This window comes from Hemicordylus capensis, chromosome 1 (genome assembly GCF_027244095.1).
Source record: "Hemicordylus capensis ecotype Gifberg chromosome 1, rHemCap1.1.pri, whole genome shotgun sequence".
Lineage (NCBI taxonomy): Eukaryota > Metazoa > Chordata > Lepidosauria > Squamata > Cordylidae > Hemicordylus > Hemicordylus capensis.
The window spans coordinates 42,497,504-42,523,404 of NC_069657.1; the positions used below are offsets into that span (position 1 = coordinate 42,497,504).

Below are 25,901 nucleotides of genomic sequence, written 5' to 3' on the forward strand. Positions count from 1 at the left end.
GTTTAATTATTTTTGTTTTTTATTCATTGTACACCACCCACAGATGGCGTGGTATAAAACTAAAACAAACACTGTGATTGGGGTTTACTTCTGAGTAGACATACAAAGGATGCTGTATAGGCTTATCCCTAGTAAGTGGACTGTGTGAAAGGGTGATGGACTTGAACCCAAGTCTCTCCTAACTCTGCCTTGATGATTCATTCAAAAATAACTCATCACCCATTGATTGAGTGCTGTCAAATCAGTGTCGACTCTCAGGGACCACATAGATAAATTCTCTCCAGGGTGATCTGTCCTCAACTTGGCTTTTAAGGTCTCTCAGTGGTGCATTCCTTGTTGTCGTAATCGAGTCCATCCACCTTGCTGCTAATCATTCTCTTCTTCTCTTTCCTTCAACTTTCCCCAGCATTATGGACTTCTCAAGGGAGCTGGGTTTTTGCATAAGGTGTCCACAGCAGCCAAGAAACTGTGCTGGAAATGCCCTCTGGGGCATTGGAAAAGGTAACCCCAGATGGCATGGTGCCTGCCCCGTGTGCACCACCTCCTACTCAAGCGGATCCTTTTTTGCATGGGAAGCTGAGGAGGAGGAGGAAGGAGAAGAAAGTGCAGCTGCAGCCGGCATGGGCCAAGTTCTGCTCAGTGAGAGAGCAGAGGGCAGGCTGCTCTGCACACACACAGGGCCTGTCCAAGCACGGGGCTGCTCTGCACAACACGGCCCTGGTCGCCCCACCACCCTAAGGACGGCCCTGATGCACCACCCTGCCTGCACCATTTAATATTTTAATGGTCATATTGTCCAGTTATGTTATTTGTTTGCATTTCAGGCATTTCAAGTAGAGATGTTACTGAATTCCTCTTGCCAAATTTTGTGACAGAATGCATGATTCTGAAACTGCCCTCCACTCCCTAATAGAGCAGATTTTATAAAATACGGTGATTTCTATAGATTCTATGCATTTGCAGCAACATACAGTTTAAATGTGTTTTGAAACAACTCTTTGAAATATGTGAACATACTTGAAAATATAAGTATTTAAATGCATATTTAAATGTGTGATTCCCCCCCCCCCCAAAGCAATGGTGAAAAGTCCAGCAATTTTTAGTAGTAAATAATGGAACACAAATGAAAGGGAGATGAGGAAAATTTGGACAGAACGGAAATGGAGAGATCTGTTAATTCCATTACAAAATAATGAATACATGATGAGTAGCTGAAGAATTTAGGGCCATCCAGTCAAAGGGACTTAAGTTTTGATAGGTCCAGTTAAAGAGGTTTTATAATGTTCAATCATACATTCAGGTCTGCAAATGAAATGAGAATTGGATTACCTCTTAAGTGAATAAACTCAAGAAGGATTTCTGAATTATTAAGTATAGGCTTCACTCCAAAGTCATCTTAATAAAGTCTCTACTAACTTAATTTGGAGATCAAAAGACAAAGAAGATCAGGAGAAACCATGAACACAGCCTGACATTCTACACAATGGAACATTTTACAGGTGTTAGGGATCCACCAGGGCTGCTGCTCAAAGTGAAAGGTAGCCCTGATGGTGTTGCACAACAGGACAGTAGTGTTATAACTATAAACAGCATCTGCTCAGTTGTGCAGTTCTTCTTCCATTGGAAACAATGGAAGTATGCGCTGCACAACTGCCCAGTTGCTGTTTTAAGTTGTTGCACTACTGCCCTGTTGTGCAACACCATCAGGACTGCCTTTCGTGTTGTGCACCATCATCGAAGCCACCTTTCATGTTGTGCAGCAGCCATGATGTGGAATGTTGGCCACTTACAGCAAGCAAACCAACTGCTCTCTGCAAGCTGCATTTGCAGATCTCACAATCTTCCAACAACTTGTCCATTAAAGATACTTCAGCACTATTGTACAAAACCGATAAGACCTAACTACAGTATCTTCTGGAAATTCAGTGTCTTATGATGTACTCACTTAATCCAGTTTCTGTTAAGATCAGGAGGGGTGTCTAATCTTTTTGTCCTTGTGAAGCTTTGGTTGGTGCCTATGATCTGAAACTTTCTTCCAGTTGAGGCCCACCTGGGTTCTCTCAGCCAGTCTTTAGGAATCAAGGATTTTACCATAAGCAGCCTCCTCCTCCAAAAATTATACTATTTTTGGTACCTCCTACTAACTAGGCCAAGAGGCACTTTTCAAAGTGGTAATTCTCTTATTTTTAGCAGGGGGAGAATAACTAGGTCTATTCAGCCCCAGCATAGCATTTTTGAAATGGCTGTTGCTGGTGTCTCTTTTGTTTTTTCTTGGACCGTGAGCCCTTTGGAGACAGGGAACCAGCTTTTAAATTTTTATTATTTTCTATGTAAACCACTTTGATAACTTTTTTTGTTGAAAGGTGGTATATACATAGTAGTATTCTGCCCATTGCCTGGTTTTATATGCCTTAATGAATTAATGTACTTGATTACACATTGCTTTGGGCAGCTTTTTTTTTTTTTAAAGGTGGTTGATAATTTCTCAGACAAAAAAAGATAGAAGAGTGTCATTTACAACAGATTATGGCCAGCACACCAAACATGACATTCTAAGGATTGGAAATGGTTGGTGATATGTCGAAGTCCCTCCTAAAAAGTCCCTCCTAAAAATTTCTGGAGTGCTTGACTGAATCCAGTCTGAAATGGATCTGTTTCAGCCCATAGAATCAGACATTCCTGGAATCATTCCTTGCTGAACTCCTTTCCCAAAATTACCAAGAGGATAGTGTAGAATCCAGGGGAAAGAGTTGTGGTATTATGCAAGGCCAAGGTAGTGGAGTGGAATCAGGAATATTAATAGTTCAATGAAATAGATATTATGTACAGAGAGGTAAGTGAACACTGCTTATCAATGCATTTGCTGCCGGCTGATTGTTAGACCCGCCTCTACTTCAGGACTGGAGTAACTAAAGCCCCATTCAAAAGTTGGCCTGGATCAAGGAATGGATTAACCAAACACACTACAGATGGGAAAGAAGTGAGGAAGACTCCTGGAATCGGCTGCAGTAGGTCTCAGGTCTCAGAGCCTGGATGTCTTCAGCGAGGCATCACAGAAGAGTGGTGGGAGCCACAGAAACTACATGATTTCCCATGGTTCCCAGTAGACTTGAAAAAGAATATTCATCCATGCATTAATTATAACTGAGGAGAATATTTCAGAGAACGACTCTATCCATTCTATTAAATGTACTGGCAATTTAAGTCTAGTTCCCAGAATCCTTGGACAAAGCTTTGCATGAAGCCCTGAAACATGCATTGCTGGATGGCCACCTTGCCACCCCGCTGCCATGGTAAATTTGGGGTGGTGGTGGCAAGATCTCAGGAAGCGCGGGCTGTCATATTCCCAGTGACATCATCAGGAGTCTGATAGGGTCTAGAAGCCTCACTGATTCAGAATGGATCCGCTTTTTAAATGAGATTAATTTCAGGTGTCCAGCAGACATCCTCGAAATGAATCCAAAGTATATGGACCCATTCTCATAGGGTGAAGAGGGACACCCATCCCTTGAAATAATATTCCCTACACCAGAGGGTTTTCTAAAGGCCTTTAGGAATTTTGTAGAAGTTAATAATTGATCTATATTGAAAGTGTAAGCATTTTAACTCCGTGGACAATTTAAATTTACAAAGAATTTAAAGTAGCAATGAATATTCAAAGAGGAATTTAGTCAGAAACATTCCTAGGCCTTTCTGGATAATTTTTCCCTTATTGTGATATAAATAATCTCCTAAGTATTCCAACTATGAAATATGCACACATTAATTAAGCAAGAGATTACAGCTCAGGATATATACTGCATTTCTCTTGCTTGCTGTCTTTTCTTCTTTCATAAGCAAGGTGACTGGTCAGCACTAAAATCTGCAGCAGGGGGAATTAATAGCTTTGGAAACCTGTTACAACACAAATCAGTGGAGCCACATGCAGCAAAATGGTTCGCAAAGGTGATGCATCATAGTATTCACCAGGCAAAATAACAGTGGGCAAAACAAGAGAGTTCAGTGCTATGGAAAGAGGCAGAGGCAGAAGAAAGTTAAAACAAGAAGACTATCACTTTTCCATGGAAGCAGTTTTCAGCTAAAGTAGTTGTTAAACATACAGCCCCCAAGGAAGCTTTCATGGCCCTTGATCTCCTGGCATAATCCCGATAACCTGTTTCCATTCTAGCCATATACATGCATAGAAGATAGTTATTACTAATAACTTATTACCCATGATAGCTCAATGGTAGGGCTGTGCACACCAGAACTTCTGAGCAGGACTACAATCCCCAGTCGCCCCTGCATCAGTGCTAGGCAAGCAGTTGAAGGGCCCCCCATCACCCAGGGCACTTGCCCTGCAATCTGATGCCTCCTGGTGGTGGGAGAAGGGATTTCCATCATATAAAATCTCCCTTTACCAATGTGCAAAGCCCTACTAAATGGTACCCCCTGGCCCAGAAATACAACTATGAATACTATGACGACAAATATTTCTATAACACTACACTTTTCAACCACAGTTCACAAAGTGGTTTACATAGAAAAATAAATAATACATAAGAAATCTGTGTTCCTACAGCCTGGTTTGCACAAACACTTTGGTCACCATGGTCATCGCTTGCAAGCAACCCTGTATTGTGTGATTCAGCTATGACCCTCCCTGTCCCCTGAGATCCAAAAGACCTTATCCTATGTTCTATTATTTACCCCACAACAATCTGAAGCAGTGCCTTCTCTGTCGTGGCAACTGTTCCACGGAATTAATTACCAGAGAGAACTAGCCTGGGGGCTTCCTTGATAGCTTTCTACCGGCAAATGGCAACAGTTTTGTTTCAGAATGCCTTTGTTGCTTGATGCTTAACTTTTCAGAGAGCATCCTTTGGACCCATTACTTTTATTGTCCTTATAGTGCATTGTTTTCATGCTCCTGGTTTTAAAATTTTGATTGTCAGTTTATTGTGTCTTGTTCTGTTTTATTACTATTTAGTTATTTATTATATGCACTGTTGTTATACTGTTTAAATTTATTCATTACATTTATGGTGTCTTGTGATCAGGACATTGGTTTTATTGGATTGTAGTATTTTTATTAGTCTCCTTTCCTTAAGGAAAGCAAGCTTATGAGATAACCCAGCTCTTTGTATGCGCGCGCGCGCGCGCGTGTGTGTGTGTGTGTCCGGCTATCAACTTTGCAATGCCTTGACCAAATTTGGTACAATTGTAATGACATGTAGGGACACCTCAATGGCATAGTTTGTGATGGGATCCATTCCAATTCAAGATGGCAGACACATGAACATTTGAGGCATAAATGGGTAAACATGTGAACCGCCTAACTGATTTGAACCAAATTTAGTACAGTTGTAGTGACACCTAGGGACAACTCAACTACATAGTTTGTGATGATGTCATCCACCCTAGTTCAAAATGACAGGTGCATGAATGTTTGAGGCACAAGCCCTGCTATCAGTTTTTGTGATAGATGGTAACTTGTGAAGACGGTAATTATCAAATAAGTTTTTAATGAATGGAAAGTAGGCAGATTAGTACATGCCAGAACTTCTTGTTGTTTATTGAACTGTATTAGGTGTTTAATATTGTGCATCACTGTTGTTGACTTCAGACATAGAGCTGACCCATGGCTGATTAAATAAAGACTAGATTCCCTCTTTGAGGGAAGAAGGAGCAGGGAGTGGTTTCAGCACCAACTGCTCAGTGACATCTGCAGTTTTCCAAGTGGGGCTACATGCACCCAGCCCTGGCAGCCATAATTATATCCACACCACCATTTTACACATAGGGTTTGACATATTTCACAATGTTTCATCTGTCTTTTAATGGAATGTGCCCATGGTTGTACAAGAGTGCTGTTGCACAAAATGCAAGAAATGTGCAGGTGCAGTTACACAATGGGTGGCCATTATTTGCAATGGCCATCACATCATGCAACCACATTTGCACAAGCCTTACATTTTTTTCAAAAGAGCACTCTTGCACAACTGTATTGTTTGGTTAAAAAGCAGACAAAATGTTGTGAAGTGTGTCAGCCGACATTTCTCATCCATCTAGAAAAAGGCATTCAGGAGTCAGCTTCCACGCATTTATGCTCCCTGGTGAGATTGTTCTGTATTGTGTTTTTTTCCTTGCAGTTTTTATTTCGTACTAGATCTACAGTGCAATTTCTGGCATCCAGAAGTGTCTCTAACCTTCAGGGATGCCTCTTTGCTACCAGCCCGGGAGAGGAGAAAAGAGAGATGAGTTTTAAAATGCATATGTTGTCTTTTCTGTGCAATAACAAGCTTGGCAGGCTACCAGAGATGTTTGAATCTCTCTCCCAGGATGACGAAGACAGTTCAACCAGCTGCACTCAAATTGCATTGAAAATAGATACTTTGCAAATTCTCCCCTTGAACGAAAGTTTAAATTACAAAAAAGTCGTCTGACCGGTTATCTCTTACTAAAGTGCTGTACAATTTGCATATAAACTTCATTTCTTTTTCTAATTACACAGAGTTAAAATGCATTCATTTTCCCTTTGATTATGAGTCGGCCTTGCCAAACACCTGTGACTGCCACCAATTCTAATTTGTTATTTATTTACTTCAAAGCAATCTTATTATCTAAATGATTCAAAGCATCAAAGGCCTTAATTATTGATAGTCAATTCGATAGGCTACGCTTTCCATGTCCTTGGGATGATGAAGATGCTTCTCCCTTCCCTTTTCCTCAAGTACACACTCAGTTGGGGAAAGAGGACATAGAATTTGCTGCAAGGGCACCAGAAATTGAACTCCTGCTTAAGAGATTTAGATAATATCAGAGAAGTAGGATGGAGATTAGGCAATATCGTAGAGGCAGGTTGGACAGCTGCAGTATCCTGGGTATTAGAAACAGATTTTTTGTTTGCTCTTGAGTTGTTTTAAACATTAAGGCAAAAGCAATAGCCATGTTCTCAATCTAGCCTACACAACATAAGGCCCAGGGGCCAGATCTGGTCTGCAGGGACTTTTTTTTTTTTTTTTGCTGGCTCCCAGGTAGGAATATCCTCCAGCAACAGCCGGAGCCATTAAGAGCTCTTGGCCTTTCCTGCGGACGAGTGGCAGCAGCTCAATGCAGTTGGCCACTTGAGACCAGATGTCCCCTGCCCCTGGAATGGAGCCTACTGACACCAGCCCTCTTTCCCCTAGCCTTTCCTCCAGACTCCAACTCTCTGCCTCCTCACTTTTCTTTTAAAAAATTAAATAATCAATTTTAGTGTAATAATTAATGTGCTGATAATTGCCTTTGGTCCCATGCAGCAAGTCACAGTTGGTTCCAGCCCACCGGGGCATTGGAGTGGTGCGCGCCTGTGCTAGACAAAGAAGAGTTAAGCACTTTTACTAGTTTTCATGACGAGTGGCCCACATCCTCGGCAATACTATGAGGGCAGAAAAAGGGCTCGGCCCTCACAGAATGCCTGGAGAATTGCTACATTGAAGCTTTGCTCTGTAGCCCAGCATTGGTAGAGGGGGAGGCAGAAGCATTTTTTGTTTCTTCCCCCTCCCTCCTAAAGCCTTTTCTGCTGCCAGGAATATGTCCCTGGGGGCTGTGCAACCTCTGGGACGTATTCCTTGCCGTGAAAAGGAATTTTGGAGGGAAGTGAGAGGAGCACAAATCACTTCCGTCTTCTCCTCTGCCTGCACTGGTCAAGGCTTCAAAGCACTTCTTCTTCAGCCTCTGTATGAAGGCGGAGTCCTTCTGCCCTCAGAGTGCTGCAGAAGATGTAGGCTACTATTTGTATTCTGCTCTTCTTACAAAGAGCTCAAGGCAATGTACATGGGATTATTCCTTTTTACCCTACGAACAACCCTGCAAGGTAGGTTAGATTGAAAGATAGAGGCTTACATACCACAGTCAGCCACACACCCAAGAGGGATTAATTTATTTCTAAAATTCTGAAATACTGGAATCAGAGTCGGCAGAATCTGCAACAGATTTCTCTTCTGTCACATAATTCGCCTTTCCCCCAGTATGCTACTGATGAATGTGTACATTGATAGCATACTGCAAAAAGCACTTGTGATAAGATCCTGCAAATGATTGCATCCAGATTCCTCTTGTGCAGTCTTTGATGGGTATTTACAGGCACCAGCAGACCTGCACTTCACTACTCACAGGCACACCTGCACTTCATTAAACAATTGTGCAAAAACAACAACAACAACAACAACAGACTGTACAAGATGGCTTTTTCCAAGTATGTCATCAGTATGAACAACTACCCATCTACACTGGTAAAACATTGCACAGAAATAATCTAGATGCAATCATATGTACAACTGATCAAGATTGCTTTTCTGTAGGGTATTATCATGTCCCATTGATTTTAATGGGGGCGGGATTAAGCACATTTGTAAAGAGCCAAGGTTGAGTTTTCAATTAGCTGAAAGGATGCAAAAGGAGGGAGAAATGCCTCATGGGGGAGCTATCGGGGAGGGAGAAAGGAGGCCCCCCCCCACCCATTTTCACTGGGATACATAAAGGACACATTTGGAGAAGTTTGAAAGACTGGTGGGAAGGACAGCAGGAAGAGGTAGAGCTGGGAAAGACTCCTGAAACCTTGGAGAGCTGCTTTCAGTCAGACAATACTGCTCCATAGACCAATGGTCTACCTCAATATAAGGCAGCTTCCAGTGTTCCTATGTAGAGGCAGAGTGTTCACTCATCCTTGTCCTATAGCCCTTAAGGGCATGCCAGGGCTGCATTTTCTGGGCTCCCTGTAGGCAGCTAAATATCAGATGCTTTTAACTTGTCAAGTGATCCCACAAAAAGGTGCCCAATGTGGCTTACAACAATGTTAAAAACAATCCAAATAGACAAAAACAAAAAAGCAAACATGGCAAACAACAACAACTAATAATAATAATAAGATCAAGCAGAACACATAATCTAATCAAAGATTTAGGGATGTGCAAAATGATTTGGGTACAAAATGATTTGTACCCAAATCTGGCTGATTTGGGTGAATTGTAGACAAAACAAACCACCCTTGTCGACAATTGCCCAGATTTGGGTACAAAACAAATCACCCCAGATTCAGACCCCCAAATTTTGGAGTTTGGGGCATCTATTTTGTGGCCAGAGTGGGTTGGGTGGTAGTGCCCAATGGGTGCAAGGAAGTTACCACCCAGATTTCAAAGGAATTGGGCAAAGGGGTGATTTTAAAAAGATTTTTGAAGACGGCATGTCTTTGGGGCAGATTCGGGGCAGAAAAAGGGTTTTGGGGGAATAAGAGTAGGTGAGGTGGTAGTGCCCCAATGGGTGCCTGCTACCACCCATATTACAAATAAATTGGTGAAAAGGGTGATTTTTAAAAGAATTTCTGAAGTTTGCTCATCTTTAAGCTTTTCCCCCATAGGGAATAATGGAGAACTTTAGCAGCCCCACTTGGGGGGCACCGGGGCACTTGGGGCCCACTGGGCACTACTGCCCATCCCACTCTTTTGTTCCCAGGACCCCTTTTTTGCCCTGAATTGATTCAGATTCAGAAAATTTGGGTACAAATCAAAACTTGGGTGATTCAGGTGTCAGATTTGGACCCAAAACAAATCAGTGGTGATTTGATTCAGGTACAAATTTTTTTTTAAAAAAATGTTTCGCGCACATCCCTATCTAAGATAGTTAGAGAATGCTTGTTGACCAAAACGGACCTTCAGTTGCAGCCGAAACACCAGAAGAGAAGACGCTAACATGTTAGACACAATCATCAATCCATGTGTGGCATCTCTCAACACAGTTTCAACCCAACATCCTGACACTGAAATCTTCATATACCACTTTTCAACAAAACAACAAAAGTTTTCAAAGTTTAGATAGAAAAATAAACCCTGCTAACTTGGCAAAGAGGCACTTTTTAACGTGGTGATTCTCTTTATTTATCAAGAGGTGAGTAACTGGCCCTATCTACCCCCAGCACAGTACCTCCAGTGACTGTTGCTGATGTCTACCTTATGTTTCTTTTTAGATTTTGAGCCCTTTGGGGACAGGGATCCATCTTATTTATTTGTTATTTCTCTGTGTAAAACACCCTGAGCCATTTTTGGAAGGGCGGTATAGAAATCAAATGAATGAATGAATGAATGAATAAAAGTGGCTCCCTGTCCCCAAAGGGCTCACAATCTGAAAAGCTACATAAAGCAGATACCAGCAACAGCCAAGGAGGGGGATGCTGTGCTGGAGCTAGATAGGGACAGTTGCTCTCCCCCTGCTAAATATTAGGGGTGTGCACAAAATCATTTTTCCCAGTTCAGTTCGAGTCCAAATCGGACTCAAACAGAACTGGGCATGTTCTGTTTTGTGCCACTGAACAACAACCCTCCCTCCCCCCCGACACACACACACACTGGCTCGGCTCAAGCCGGAGCAGTTCAATGGCAAACCAGCTTGGCCTCAAGCCAGTTCGCACAGCCCTACTAAATATGAAAGAATCACCACTTTAAAAACTGCTTATTTGCTCAGTTACCAAAGAGATAGGATAATACAATACTTATGGCTAGGGATATATACAATACTTATGGCTTCCATTTTCAGCAGCAGCCACAGAGTATAATGTCTAATTTGGCTCAAAGACACAGGGAAATTGCATTTCATTCCTAGTACGAAAAGCCCCTCAGTTTGTAGCAGGTTAAATAGAACTTTAAAGACTGAATGTGCACACAGTAATGTTACACCTTATCAAACAATGAGCACCTGCAAGATTAAGTATTTGCAATATTTGCAAAGGGTGCTGAGAAATAAAGCCAATATTACAAGCCTGACTGCCCACTCTTCTGCTATTATCAACAGCAAGATGATACAACAAGAAATGGGAAAGTGGAGAAGAGATTAAAAAGCATGGGACGTGTGAAAAACCACCCTTATACGGGCACGGAATGGAAGTGACCTAGAAAATATCATAAATTATATTTGCCCACTAAACTGGAGACTAATAATAATATGGTTGCACAAACTGATCTCAGATAACATTTAATGCAGCTAATGGTTTACATTAGCAATGGCGGAATGACAAAATGAATCACATAGTGACATTCAAAGGATAATGATCTCCTTCCCAGACATAAATGCTCTGACAGATGCCGTAACCCTAGCAAAGAGCATAATGAGTGATTGCCTCAGAGTTTGCTGGTTGTACCAATAATATGGCAACTAACATTTAGAAACGTTGTTAAAAAATAGTGGGGGGCGGGAAAGGGAGGAGACAGCACTCAGATGACTGATCTAAATAGGATGTTTGTGGTCCAAGTGACCCACAAGAAAGTGGAAATGACTGGGGGGAAAGTCCATAACACTTAAAAAATAAACAAACAGAAATTGGAAGTTTTAAAAAGGCACACATGCCCACACATCTACAAATGTTATCCTCGCACTTTAAATTAATATATGGTGATCACGCTCAGTAAGCTAAGGGTTGCTGGCTAGAAAAAGAACCAACCAGAACTGTAACTAGAAAGTCAGCATGGTGCCATAGGTAGAGTGTTGGACTACGACTGGGGAGCCCAAAATTCAAATCCCCATTCAGCCATGAAATTCACTGGGTGAATCTGGCCCAGCCACTTATCTATGAACCTAGCTTACCTCAAGGGGTTGTTGTGAGGATATTCATAACCATGTACACCACTCTGGTCTCCTTGGAGGAAGAGCGGCCTATAAATGTAAAATAAAGTAACTATGCTAGCTTTTCCCAAGTGTAAGTAGTTGCTATGGCTCACATATGAAATAGCAGCCCAAACAGAGCTTCATTTCTTCCATTAGCCCACATGGGGCTGGTTCAGACTATAGAGCAGGCCTCACATGGGAAGACCCACTGGGACTTCCTCCACAGACATCTCAATGCCTTTCTGGTAGATTCCTTGATTGCTTGTGATGCTGTTCATCTAAATGGCCCTAAAGATATGCTCTAACTACTGGTTTACATTTTTTAGGAGGCATTCAGACAAACAGCCTCCACATAGAATCAAGGGACATGTCAGGAGGACCTCAACATGTCTCTGGTGGATGTCCTGATGGGCATGCTATTGGTGCACCCCCTTCTCCTTCACATGTGCCGCTAGCCGTATCATTTGAATCAGCCCTTTCTGTGTGTCTTGATTGGGCTGACTGCTTGCACTCACACCACTTACACTGATTGGCAGTTCTCAGGTCCCATGAAATAATCTTTTCCTCCTCCTCCTCCTCCTCCTCCTCCTCCTCCTCCTCCTCCTCCTCCTCCTCCTCCTCCTCTTCTTCGCTTAACTGGGACCCTATGCTCCAAGGCTACAAAGAAAGCAAGCTTATACCATCAGACCATTGGTCCATCAAGCTCAGTATTGTCTAGACCAGGCCTGCTCAACTTAGGCCCCCCAGATGTTTTTGGACTACAACTCCCATAATTCTCCCTCACAGCAGCCAATAGCCAGGAATTATGGGAATTGTAGGCCAACATCTGCAGGAGGGCCAAAGTTGAGCAGGCCTGGTCTAGACTGACTAGCAGTGGCTCTTCAGAGTTCCAGAAGGGTATTTCCCTGCTCTGCCTGGAGATGCCCGGGATCAAACCTGTGGCCTTCTGCATACAAAGCAATGTGCTGTATCACTGTGATATGGCTGATGCTATCCTAGGGTCTCCCATTCTCATTTAGAGCCCATCTTCACATGGTTTTTGGCAAGACTAGGATTGACTGTATGTATTGTATTTGATTACAAATGACATTTGGGAGGAACTACCTTTAATTATATATTTAATTTTCCATGGGCCACCTGGACCTACCCCATGGATCCCTAGGGGGCCCACAGACCCTAAATTGAGAACCAGCTATTTAATCTCTGCAAGCCCTATGTCAGCTATGCCATATGCAGCTCTTGCTTCAGTCCTATTTCTTCCCTTCCAGGAAATCTCTCCACAACATCTTCCCATGTTCCATTAGTCAAACTGAGTAGCAATTTGGATTGCCAGCTTCCAAAGGGGACAGTGTATCTGTTCTTTTTACAGTGGCTTTACCTGAAGTCATTAGCAGGTGATAGTGCTGTGAAAAACTTCACCAGCTCATTCCGGCAGATCTAACTGCTCTTAAAAGCACCGTTTCAAGGACCAGTCTGAAAGCTGGCATCCAAGATGTCTTCATACTCAAACTAGTTTAATAGCCATTCCCATTTCTCAGGAGTGGAGGTGGTGGGTAAGGGATGGGGGGAGCAGTTGGGTTGTAGCTCAATGGTAGAACAATTACTTTGTATTCAGAAGGCGCCAGGTTCGAGCCCTGGCATTTCCAGTTAGGACTGGGAGAGACTCCTGCCTCAAATCTTGGAGAACCACTGCCAGTCAGTGTAGACAGTACTGAACTAGATGGACCAAGGGTCTGACTCAGTGTAAGGAAGTTTCCTGTGTTCCTAAGGTATTTCTAATGGAATTTTCAGCACTAGCTAAATGACAATTCACAGAGTTCTTTGGGAAATTAACTTTACGCTGCTTTTAAGAAACAGTACATCTCCAGCCACTGCGAAGTAGGTAAATTGCAAGCAATCCCAATTGATCCCTCAGAAATGAACAAGTGTTGAAATAACTTTGGGAGTCACTGTGAATGGCAACACAATCAATCAATTGAATTACTGATATGTTTTGCAGGGGCTCACAGGCTGATCTGCCTCAGGTTCCACCCACAATCATCTGTGGATCAATGAAATGCTTTATTTATGCTCACTCAGTGCCTTCACTTGTCAGAGATGATCTCTTGTTGTGTGCCTTGGAATGGAGATAAGATGAATACAACGTGGCACTCAATTAGCCACCCACGCCAGTCGAGAGACATCCACTGATAGCATTTTGTCAGCCACACTGCTCTCAGCCTTAGACAGAGGCTAGCATTAAAGCTGTTTGTCATATGTTTGCTATTTCCCAGAAATCATACTAATCCCATCAGCACAAACTGTGAGATAAGAAACTCCAGTTTTCATTTCCCCCAACCCAGAACCATATTGTCACAATTCCACGATCTTAGATCTCATCCCTAGTACTGCCGAGGAGTTCAAAGTAAGTGAAATGTAAATAAGATCACAAATCAAATAGGGAGGCAGCATAGGGATGATGCTAAACTTTTATTGAACCAATATGTGAGCATTTACACGTACTTGAGTTTTAGGGAGTTCTGTTGAGACCTGACAATTTATTCTGCCTATATATTGTCAGGATCTAATTAGTCCCACTGCTGAAATGTTAAGGAGCCAGCAACTCCAGAACTCCTATTATTGCTGTCATGTGGTTGCCACTATTGAGCATAGAGGGGCTCCATTTTGTTGTAGTAACCATGTCATTTGGGATAATCACACAGCACTACACCTATCTAGTGGACCACTGGAAATACCTGTAATGATCTTCCAAATGATGTTATATGAAGAGGAGGGTAGCAATGTGTATATGTGGAAGAAAGAGAGAGAAAGGGGGGAAATCTAAGCATTTAGGAAGAGTAAATATTTTAGGAAGTAATTTGTAGATGTTAAATTTGTCTGTTCTCTAGTGCTCTTATATACACATCTCATTCATTCATTCAGTTTATATGCTGCCCCTCCTAAAGTGCCTCAGGTCAGTTTACACTAAAATAAAAAATGCATAATAATTAAAATCAAAAGCCAATTAAAAGCAGATTAAAATTGCAATCAAAAACCAATTAAAAGCAGATTAAAATTACAATTAAAACTGGATAATTAAAAGCCAGGCTAAAAAGATGGGTCTTTAAGGCTCTCCTGAAGACCTCCAAGAAAGACAATCCTCATATCCATGGTGAGCATGTTCCACAACCTAGGGGTGACAACAGAGAAGGCCCTATCCCATTTCACCACCTGTCGCAACTGAAGATGTATCCCGCCTGATGATCTCAATTGGCTGTGGGGATTTTGTAGAGAAAAGCACTCTCTCAGGTATCCCGGACCTAAGCCATTCAGGGCTTTAAAGGTAATAACCAGCACTTTGTTTAGAAACGTATCGGCAGCCAGTGCAACTGTTTAAGAACAGGCATTATGTGGTCTCTCCAGGACACCCCAGAGATCAATCTGGCTGCCACATTTTGAACTAACTAAAGTTTCCAAACTACGTACAAAGGCAGCCCTACATAGAGCGCATTGCAGTAATCCATCCTGGAGGTTACCAACTGGTGTACCACTGTTTTCATGGTGCTCCAGCAAAGGAGAAATTGTTTTAAATAGGATGGACCAAGAACATGTAATAATGGAACACAGGAAGCTGCCTTTTATTGAATCATACCATTGGTCTATCTAGTTCTTGTCCACCAATTGGCAGTGGCTCTCCAAGTTTTCAGTCAAGATTCTTTCCCAGTCTTACCTGGAGATGCCAGGATTGAACCGGTCTACATGCAAATCAGATGGCCTACCACTGGGAGCTCTATGGCCCTATCCTCTATTTGGGACAAAATACAGACAACAGCAAGTGGCAAAAGAACTATATATCTAACAACACAGCCAAGAAATAAATATAACTGTTTGGCTGGATGAATGGGAATTTGGGGAGACCAAAGAGATTTCTCTTTTCTGTTCAACCTGAAAATGGTAGCTCGGCTGCAAAACAGGAGTCACTGAAGACATACACTTGCGACTGATCTTTCATCTGAAGGCGAAAGATGACTATTTACTGCTAAGTGCCTGTGGGTTCCTCTTTGTTTCCCTTGGCATTAAGGATTCCACTAGCATTCTCTTTCTCCTTTTGCATCTGTGCAATTACTATCCGAAGCTAGTAATTCGCTCACAGGCCTCAGGGGCTTTTGCTTCTATCACTTCAGTTTCCCTTCAAAAGAAGCCTGTGGTTTCATTTGTTTATGGCTTTTCACTTTGTTAGGAGTTTACAATCAATTAGTCAGAGTCTTCCCGGATCCAATACAATAAGATAATTTGTTTTTAATTTTAATCATACAAGTTGCAGTGGAGGCATGGTGGGGTGGGGACTGAGGTGGAGCACAGAAGAGGCAAAGTGTATCTATGGGTGAGCAACCTGTGTCCCACATATTAGATGTCTGAAACAAAAATGGGGGCAGAAACTACTTTTTGGGTGTGCTTACCCCCACATGCCCCCCCCGAAGCCACCCTTGGCAAGTTGTGAGAGGCACAAGAAGGGCTGAACAACTTCGGTCCTCCTGCAGATGTTGGACTACAACTCCCATCATACCTGACTGTTTGCCATTGTGGCTGGGAAAGATTGGAGTTGTAGACCAAAAACAGCTGAAAGTCCAAAGTTGTGCAGCACTGATTTAGCTGATACCCATCAGTATGGGATCCTACACATCGGTCACTATTAGTCCCCTGCTAAATGAAGAAAGAGGCACCTTTTAAAAGTGGTGATTCTTTTTATTGAGCAGGGGGAGAGCAACTGGCCCTATCCAGCCCCAGAACAGCATCCCTCCCAGTGGCTGTTACTGGTGCCTACCTTATGTTTCTTTTTAGATTGTGGGCCCTTAGGGGACAGGGGACCATCTTATTAATTTATTTATTCATGTATTATTATCTTTTCTATGTAAACCGCTTTGAGAACCTTGGTTGAAGAGGGGTATATAAATATAGTAGCAACAGTATTTGTAGTATCAGCAGGGCCACATTTGTCTGTCCCTTAGCATCCCTCAGGACACTATAGCCTAATTTCCTCCTTGTTTTGCTATATTTTTTAATATTTATGATGTTTTCTCAGGGAGAGTTATAGCTTGGAGTAAGTCCGTAGTTCAGTGGTAGAGCATTCCCTTTGCAGCCAAAATTCCCCGGTTCAATCCTTGGCATCTCCAAGTAGGGCTGGGAAAGACACTGCCAATTGGTATAGACAGTACTGAGCTAGATAGACCAATGGTTTGACTTGATATAAAGCAGCTTCCTATGTGAACATAGAACCCCCTCCTGAAACCAACCATTATAAAATTCAATTAACGTTGTACCACTTAAATATATAAACAGGGCCTATATTTCCGCATTGCTTGCATGTAGCATGTACAGGCAAATCTCATTACTTGTGGGGGTTCTGTTCCTCACCTACTATGACGAGTACCAAGACACAAGTAATGAGGCATTACGCCCATGTGAAAAGTGGGGTTCGGTTCCAGAATGGACCCATAAGGTGGGGAAAAACCCACACAAAATAGTGAGAAAACATGAAAATAATTAAAACTGTTTGCTCTACCATGTTCCCATGTGCTCAGGAATGTCTGCCCTGAATCCATGAAATGCCCCAGAAATGCTCCCCAAACAGCAAAAACACACAAACACAATTAAAATTGTTTACATGGCATTCCCATGTGCTCAGGAATGCCCCCCCATCTGTGAAATGCCCCTGAATTTATTTATTTTTAAAGAAATGAGCCACAAAATGTCTTCTCCTGACTCTTCCTGACAAAATGGCTGCCGGAAGTGACCTCTATGGCCACTTCCAGCACTCTAGGAACTATGGATATGTGGGTTTTAACCCTTTTGTATCAGCAGATAATGAAATCAGGTAAACTGCCAATTCTCGAAATTGCAGATATAGTCCATGAGTAACGAGGTTTACCTGTAATATTTTTCGTGGCTTCATATGCTGCATCATTTAGAAACTTACCTTTATTTTTTCCTGTTATGACTTTGGAATGCAGAGCTTAATTTGTATCTTTGACAGCAAAGGAGAGACTGATTTATCGAAACAATGCTTTGTTTGAATAATGTCAGTTGCTGTAACAGTGACAGTAATGCAGAATCCTAAATAATTGGTCCTCCTTGATACAATTAAAAATATGCATGCTATTGTCTTAGACATCAGTGTGCAAGTGTGCCTGTTCCACCATCTAATTCCATCCATCTCAATGACAGCTGACTACAAGGAACTAATTTCTCTTTAAAATACTTCCCAATCACATGTTGATGTAACTAAGTAAATATGGGGAACTGTTGATTTACAGCAATATGAACCTGAGAACTCTTCTTTGCCATTTTAGTGGAAACTCTATATTTACCTCAAAACTACAAGTCAACATAAGACACTTACAAGTTGAAACTCTGTGGCTACACTTAGGTTCTAAAGTGAACCTACACAAACATGGCTGTAGTGGTTTGGTTTGAATTTGAACCAAACCTGAACTGGGTATGCGGGTTCTGGTTCATTAGACACCCCACCCCTACAGTTCGGTTCTAATTTAAACCTAACTTGAACCGGTTCTGAAAGATTCTACATAAGGTATAATGGGGAATTGAACTGGCCAATTATTCCTATGCAAAGCAACTAGGGGCACATAAAGGGGATGAGCGGTAGGCACCCATGGGTGCCAACTACTACCCAAACTCCAAAGCAATCGGGAGCATGCAATTTTTCATGATCTTTTAAAAGATTTATCCATTTTTAGCATTTCTGCCATAGGGAATAATGGGGGTTTAAAGAGGCCCCATTTTCTCCCTTGGAGGGCACCCAGGTGCCCAAAAGCAAGTTTGGGGGCAAGGCACATTGGGCAACAACTCCCCCCTCAAATCCCAAGTGAGTGTATGGTAATATACGGTAGTATATAGTAGTTGGGTTTTTTTTTAAGGAATTTTTTGTTTCTGGCCTCTTTGGCAGTTCTCTCAATGAATCACTATGAAGAATTTATATAGCAACCAAAAATCCAAGAACCCTAACCCTAAACCCATTCCTAACCTGGGCACCCTCCAAAGGGGGAAACTGGCCAGTTGGTCCGCCTCAAACCCCCATTATTCCATATGGCAGAAATAATAAAACTTGGAAATGTTTAAAAAGCATTAAAAATTGCATGAGTGCCCGACTGTTTTGAGGGTTGGGTGGTGGTTGGCACCCATGGGTGCCTACCACACACCCTAGTTTTGTGCACCTATTTGCACTGAAATACAACACAACGAATGACACAACTAAAGAGAGACTGCCAAACTGCCAACCAAAAAAATCACAACAGAAACAGACCTGCTACATCATGAGACTGACATCATGACAACTGCAAAGCAAACCAGGAAAACCAGCAGGAAAGACAATAACACTAAAGACAACAAGCTCTCAGACACTGATTCATCACTGGCAGTGCATGCATGTCTGGCGTGTGAGTGTGAGTCTTACAACTAACTGAGGGGAAAGAAATGGGAAGCTATACACTATTGTACAAATATATACAAGTATTTAACAGTTATTTACACACCTATCTACACAAGAAACCTCCACACAACTATACAACAAACCTCCACACACCTATCTACACGTTTACACATCTGACTTACACATTTAGTTTTACAGATTTGCAGATTTACATTTACACAATCTGCTATAACCCCCCACCTTTCTACACACTTACACATTTACACACCTTTCTACACACTACACATTTACGAATTCACACACTTACAGATATACACAGCCCCACGCTTCATGCAGCCCCTGCCCCCGCCTAGTTTTTGTGTGTGTGCCCATGCACCCCCGCAAATGCTGCTGGACAGGGCACCAGATGTTCAGCATCAGGGGAGGTGCCTGTGTGTGTGTGTGTGTGTGTGTGTGTGTGTGTGTAGCTGTGTCATGTCACAGCACTAGCGGCACATTGTGACATGACATGGATTTGGAAAGAATGAGAGAGCATTAGGGTTGAGTGGAAGAAGCTGGGGGCAGGTGACCAACACTATGGGTCAACCATGGTCCAAACACTCACCCAGCTCAACTTCCAGCTTGCGGTGGCCCAGCAGGCGGAGGCTGACCTTGAGGAAGACCTCCTGCTCGACGAAGCTAGGCTCCAGCCTGGAGCAATGGGTGTTACCACGTCACAAGCACGTGAGAACAACCGCTCGATCTGGACACTAGTTGGCAGGCAGGAGAGGAGGCATACAGCGACTGCCGCCAGGTCTGGCCAGACTTGGTGGTGGATTGCCCAGAGTTGCACGTGGTCCATCTCAGGATCTTCCTCCACAGGTTCCTTCAAGTACTGGGCAACAGACTGCTCAGCACTTGTTCAGGGCCTGGTTGGCCGAGCCTCCCACAATGTGGGCAAGGCTCAAGGGCATACCCGCTTGAACTACTGGGTGGAATGAGCGGGATGAACTGCCTGCTGCACTGGTGCAGCTGCCTGGGATGCCACGCTGCTAGACCGGGAAGAGGAGCAGGGAGGAAAGCCTACCCACACTGCTTCTGGGTGTGGATGGCACATGTTCAGGGGGTGCACCATTACCCTCCTCCTGGTCTTTGGTCCTCCTGCCCTCTCTAACTATCTTGAGCAGAAGATACACCTGGGCAAGTCACCAGCACGAATGACATTGCCCTTGATAGTCGGGTCACAGATCCAAAGAAGGACATAAGCCTCTCTTACCAACTTACCAACTACCCGCTCAACAACTCCAGACCTCAACTGGCTCGCCAGTGCTAGGCCATCCTGAGTGGTGAGTGAGGCTTGGAGTTCATCCATGAACTTCTCCAAGAGAAACGCAGTGGGCAGTACCTGGCTCAGAGGAGTGGCATCGGCACACAAGCTCTTCATGGCAAACAGGAAGGGCTCGAGTGCTGACACCATCTTGGACATGAACTTCCACTCCAAGTTAGAGAAGTTGCACACACCCAAGCCCTCATTCCTCACCAGGTCATCAAGAGCCATCTCCTGCTCTGGCAGGTGCTGAAGCAAGAGGAGGGTGGAGTTCCATTGGTCTACATTCCCGGGGGCAAGATGCTGAGGGAGCCCATGCTCACTCTGCCATTCATAGAGCATGTGCCTGGACCGCTCACTTCAGTGGAACTGGGCTGCAATCTTTCAGGACTTCTCCACAAACACAGCCATAGCAACAGCACCTAGTGGCAGGTAGGCCTGTTCCTTGGCCACTCTGGCCTCCTTGAGGCCAGGGGCATCTGACATAGCAAGGTGAAGTGTGTCTGCCATGCACCATATGTTCACACACCTCAACACCTGCTCTACTGCTGCAGTGATGTTGGAGGCATTGTCTAACAAAGAACCCCCAGCTGAGGTGGAACTCAGGGCTGAATCAGGCCCTAATTGGGGCCAGCCCTGGACACTTGGAGGGAGGCCGGTGAGGGTCGGGGAGCCACACACACCCATCCCCACAGGCACTGCACTCACTGTGAGTAATTTTTTAAAAACCCCTTTTAACTCTGCAGTAGGGGCTTCAAATTGGGCCAGAACTGGTTAGAATTTGAACCGAGTCAGGGGCCTGGTTCTTGGGGTGCAGTACTGAGCCAGTATGGTCTGTTTCGAATCTGGTTCAGATTCAAACCAAACTGGGAAAACTAGTTTTGTGCACACCCCTAGTTTCACTCATTGAATGGGAAGGTCTTGTGTGCATTTATCGTACGAAATGCCTGAACTGTGATTGGAGTTACAAATGCGGAGAAGTTGGTATTGACTTCTAGGGGTTCAAACTGGAAACCCTTTTTTTTGTCTTAGGACTACCTGGAAGAAAAGTGTGTGTGTGGTGGGGGGGTGTCAAAAGGCAGATTGCTCTTACTACACACTTTCTTATACTGCAAGGTGACCTTCTTTCTGTTTCTCCTCATAGGAGGAGGAGAGGGATGGAGCTAGCTATATGTCAAAGGTCATGCATGGTTTTCTTTGTTGCATATAGCAAATCAGCAGGTGCATTAAAATCCGATCTGATAGGCATTAGAAACTTCCCCTCGGGAACACAGATGAAGGGAGATCAAGATCTTCTGGTAGGGTTAGATCAAGTGAACTCATGAAACAGATACTGTGGAGTCACTGCTGTTGACTCAAGAAAAGGCGTAAACACCTGCAGGTATTTCTAACAGGCTGCCTCTCGGAAGAATAACAATAGTATTTAACAAAATTAAACAGCTTTGACTAGAAGAGTACATAGGTACTAGAATGTTATGACCTTCCCATTTAAAAGAAGGAGAAAAATCTATTTTCCATTAAGAAAAATAAAAAGCCACAGACATTATGCATCTGTCTCTTGATTGCTTCTGCTTACTTAAGTCTGATACACACAGCAGACTCTAGTGGCCCTGACAGATGTTTGATGATAACAAACCTGTTTTGAAACTCATCCAGAGAAATACAGTTTGTTGAGGGAATCCAGCTTGCACACAGAGAGGAAGCAATTGGAGATCCACAAAACCCTGGTTAATATAGATCAATAAAGCATTTCGTTTACATTGTCAGTTTCGAAACAGTAAATATTGGAGAGTGGGGATGGTAGGGATGTGCCCAAATCAGCATGGGCAGCTGCAGGTGGAGCTGGGATCAATTCCTTTCAAAATCAAGGAAGCAGGTCTTTAACTGCTCCTCCGGCCCCGCTGCTTTTCTGGGCATGGCACTTGCTTTCCAAGAGGCTGCACGCAGCTGCGATGCTACTCCCAGCAGCCTGCATGTGGCATCGGCATGCACATGGCCACCGTGCATGCATGGCTGCTATGTGTGTGCTGATGCTGCACATAGGCAGCTGGGAGTAGCCCTGCAGCCACACGTGGCCTTATGGAAAATGAGTGCTGCACCCGGAAAAGTGGCGAGGCAGTGGAGGAGCAGGTAAGAACCTGCTTACCTGGTTTTTAAAGGATCTGATCCCTGCCCCGCCAAACCGTTTCAGATGCAGGCGCCCGAGCCAGTTCAACCCTTTCCTAATGAGGCACCGAACTGGTTCGGTCACATCCCTAGGGTATGATATGTCTAAATGAATTTCTCTATATACTGCAGATAGAGGCTAGAGAACTTGCTTCCTTTTTGGCTATTCATCATCAAAATTTCATAAAATCTTCGTAAGGAAAGTCTTGCCTCAAAAAAAGAAAGAGTTGTGTGACCTTAAAGGCAGCTTCCTATGTTCCTATATAAGTGGTTGACACAAGATGGTTCCCTTTGCTAAAAAAAATTTTTTTTAATGACCTAGCTCATTCTTTCTTACCATAGCAGATGCACTTATTTGTAATACAGGTTGCCAACCTTATAGTGGGTGCCAAAGCAACCAACAGAGAGAAAAGAGCCATGTGGCTGGAAGGGAAGAGCGAACAAGACAGGCACCTTGTCTCAGATACTGCAATATTTGGGACTTTCTTGGCTCCTCCCAAGTAAGCCTTTTTCTATGTTTCTATACAATCACTTTGAAGGTAGCTCATTTTTAGATTGTGAGCCCTTTGAGGATAGGGAGCCATCTATCTATTTATATCTATGTAAACCGTTTTGGGAACTTTTGTTGAAAAGTGGTATACAAATTTTAGTCATATTGTATGGGTGAAAGAATTGACCTATGCTCCAGTGGACACTTGAATACATTTCATCCTTCTATATCAGGACGTTGTAGTGCAGGCCTGCAGAACATAAGGCCCAGAGGGCCAGATCTGGCCCACAGGACTTCTTTTGCTGGCCCACATGAAAGTATATCCTATAGCAACAGCAGGAGCCATGAAGAACTCTTGGGCTGTCCTGCTGATAAGCAGCAGAGCCTCAGTGGAGTTGGCTGCTTGAGACCAGACGTCTCCCACCTCTAGGCTCGAGCCCCCTGACACCATCCCTCTTTCCCCACATCCCCTCCTCTGACTCCAACCCTCACTTTCATTAATATTGCTAATAATTGATTTTAATGTAATAATTAATGTGCTGAACATGAATTTTGGACCCCACACGCCACGTCATGGCTGGTTCTGGCCCACTGGGGCATCTGAGTTGTGCATCCCTGTTGTAGTGGCTTAGATTATACTGTATTTATTTTTGTAAACGTAAGGTTTTAAAACTTAGCAAGATGTGCATTCTTTTTAAAGTCACTTTATGATGTTGAAGCATTTGAGACTCACTGCTCTCAAGAAATCTTCTTAAGAGAAATGTTTTCGCCCTGGAGAAGGTGTCATTTTGTCCCCTACTGTTTCTGCCATTGCATACTGGCTGAAAATGCCACCCTCCATTACCCATCGACATAGACCTCATTGGCAGTTTTTCCGAGTTAGCAAACAAGGGTTCTAGTTTATAATGTCCTGTGGACACATTTTTTCGGCTGAACAGTAGCAATTTTGAAAAGTAGGAAACATGACAAGCATTGTCTTTGAAGAAAAACTGAAACAGGAATGGATTTATTCCTCAGATAAAAATTTAACAAACTGTCCTGCAGTGCATCATTAAGCAGTTCTCTTTCATTCTCTCTCTTTCTCTCTCCTCCTGCTTTTAAAATCTTCATGAGATAGTCTTGAAATCTTATTTGGTGACCATATTGTTTCTGCTAATAGGCATACTCAAGATGCCAAAGAACAAATGGGAGCCAACATGGTGTAGTGGTTAGCAGGGCCGTCCCTAGGAGTGTGTGGGGCTGGGGGTGAATCAGTGTGTGCGGGGGCCCCTTAACATTTTGTATCAAACTGACTGATGACATACTATGTAAATAGAGTGAGTGAGTGAGGTTTTTGGACATGTACAACCAGCTTGGACATATAGTGCATTTGTAAAATGTGGGTTCAAGTTTTACACCAGTTATCCAACACTACCCCACACAACTGTTAATGGGACAAGAGGCTAAATCATTGATTTGAGGAAGCCAAAGTCAAAATTAGCTACATTATTTTCTCATTTATGGTAAGCTATTGTTTAACTGTACTGGCTTGTAACATACTACCTAGCCGTTGAACTTTTACTGGCTAGGGAAAAGTCCTTCAAAGCAGCTGGAAGCCTAAGAAATGTATGCTTCACATTAATGTATCAGTGTACACATGTGAAAGACACACAACATCTATCTTGATGCACACTTCCACAACATCCCCAAATGCCATAGCTATGAGAAAGTCAAATAATACAAAATAAGATATATGCCAATACATACACAACAAAAGGCAGGGGAAAGTTAAAAGCACAGCACATGCCCCTTGCTTCACAGTTCTCACTCAGACATTCTGGATTGCAAACCAACTCGAGCATAGTGCATGTACAAATAAAATAAATAAAGTGTATTTAGATGTTTACCATTAGTCCTGCTTTCACTAGTTGCAAAGTACTCAATGGATAGAGAGAACTCTTCTTGGCAGCTTTAATGCAATAGGAAAAATTATTAAAAGTCATGAAACAAGCCACTTATAGGACTTTTAACATATATTTTTAGAAAAAAATTCAAAACAATATTAAAAACAAACCATTGCCCAATCAATTTCAATTTCAGTATTCAAAGCCTTCCCACCCTGCCCTATATCTGTGCCCAATATCAAAGCCCTATGCCAAGTCATTCCAGGTGATCTAAAGGGTGGGCCACTTATAGGATTTGCAGGGGGGGATATTTTTAGAAAAAATTCAAAACAATATTAAAAACAAACCATCGTCCAATCAATTTCAATTTCAATATTCAGAGCCCTCCCACCCTGCCCTATATCTGTGCTCGATATCAAAGCTCTATAGGAAGCCATACCATAAATATACAAGGGTAGGGGTGATTATGAAAAAAGGAAAATCCCATACTTTCCATTGCTGGCTCTGAGAAGCAGAAGGAAGGAAGGCTCTCAGCACAGCCCAGGGTGCAGGGCAGGGAGGGCAGAGGGTTTGCACAGTGTTACTCTGCCACACACAATCACACACACACTCAAACCTTCACCATCCTCGGGCTTTCACTGCCTCCCCATGAGCTCCTTTGAGTGCAGGAATGAAGGCAGGAATGGAGGAGAAAAACAGAAATCGAAAGGAAAGTGCCTGCCTACAGAACACACTTGAACCTTGTCTTGGACGCAGAAATAAATCAAGACAGCAGGAGAGGAAGAGTTCCTCAGTCCCTCCCTTTCCTCCCATTTGCCTCTCTAGGAAAGTGGATTGTTTATTTAACCCTTAGATGGACGCCCCACAAGGAAACAAGCAGCAACACTAGCCTTTTCATGCAAACTAGAGAGCCAGACTAGTGCAAGGCATTTAAGAGAGTTGGAAACTCTGCCTACCCGCTGAACGGCTGGTAGTCGGGTAGGGTAAAGGGAGCTGTAGCAGAGTTTCTCTTCT

General features: G+C 43.2%; 1 long non-coding RNA gene across 1 annotated transcript in view; it reads right to left on the reverse strand.

Moving 5' to 3' along the window:
• Nucleotides 1-25,609, reverse strand: part of LOC128342541 (uncharacterized) — a 36,046-nt gene extending 10,437 nt beyond the window's left edge. Inside the window, exons 1-2 of the long non-coding RNA XR_008315059.1 lie at nt 25,377-25,609; nt 24,891-24,952 (exon numbers count right to left, since the gene is read on the reverse strand). This is a non-coding gene — a long non-coding RNA (uncharacterized LOC128342541). The remainder of the gene's footprint in view (nt 1-24,890; nt 24,953-25,376) is intronic.
• Between the last annotated feature and the right edge of the window lie 292 nt (nt 25,610-25,901).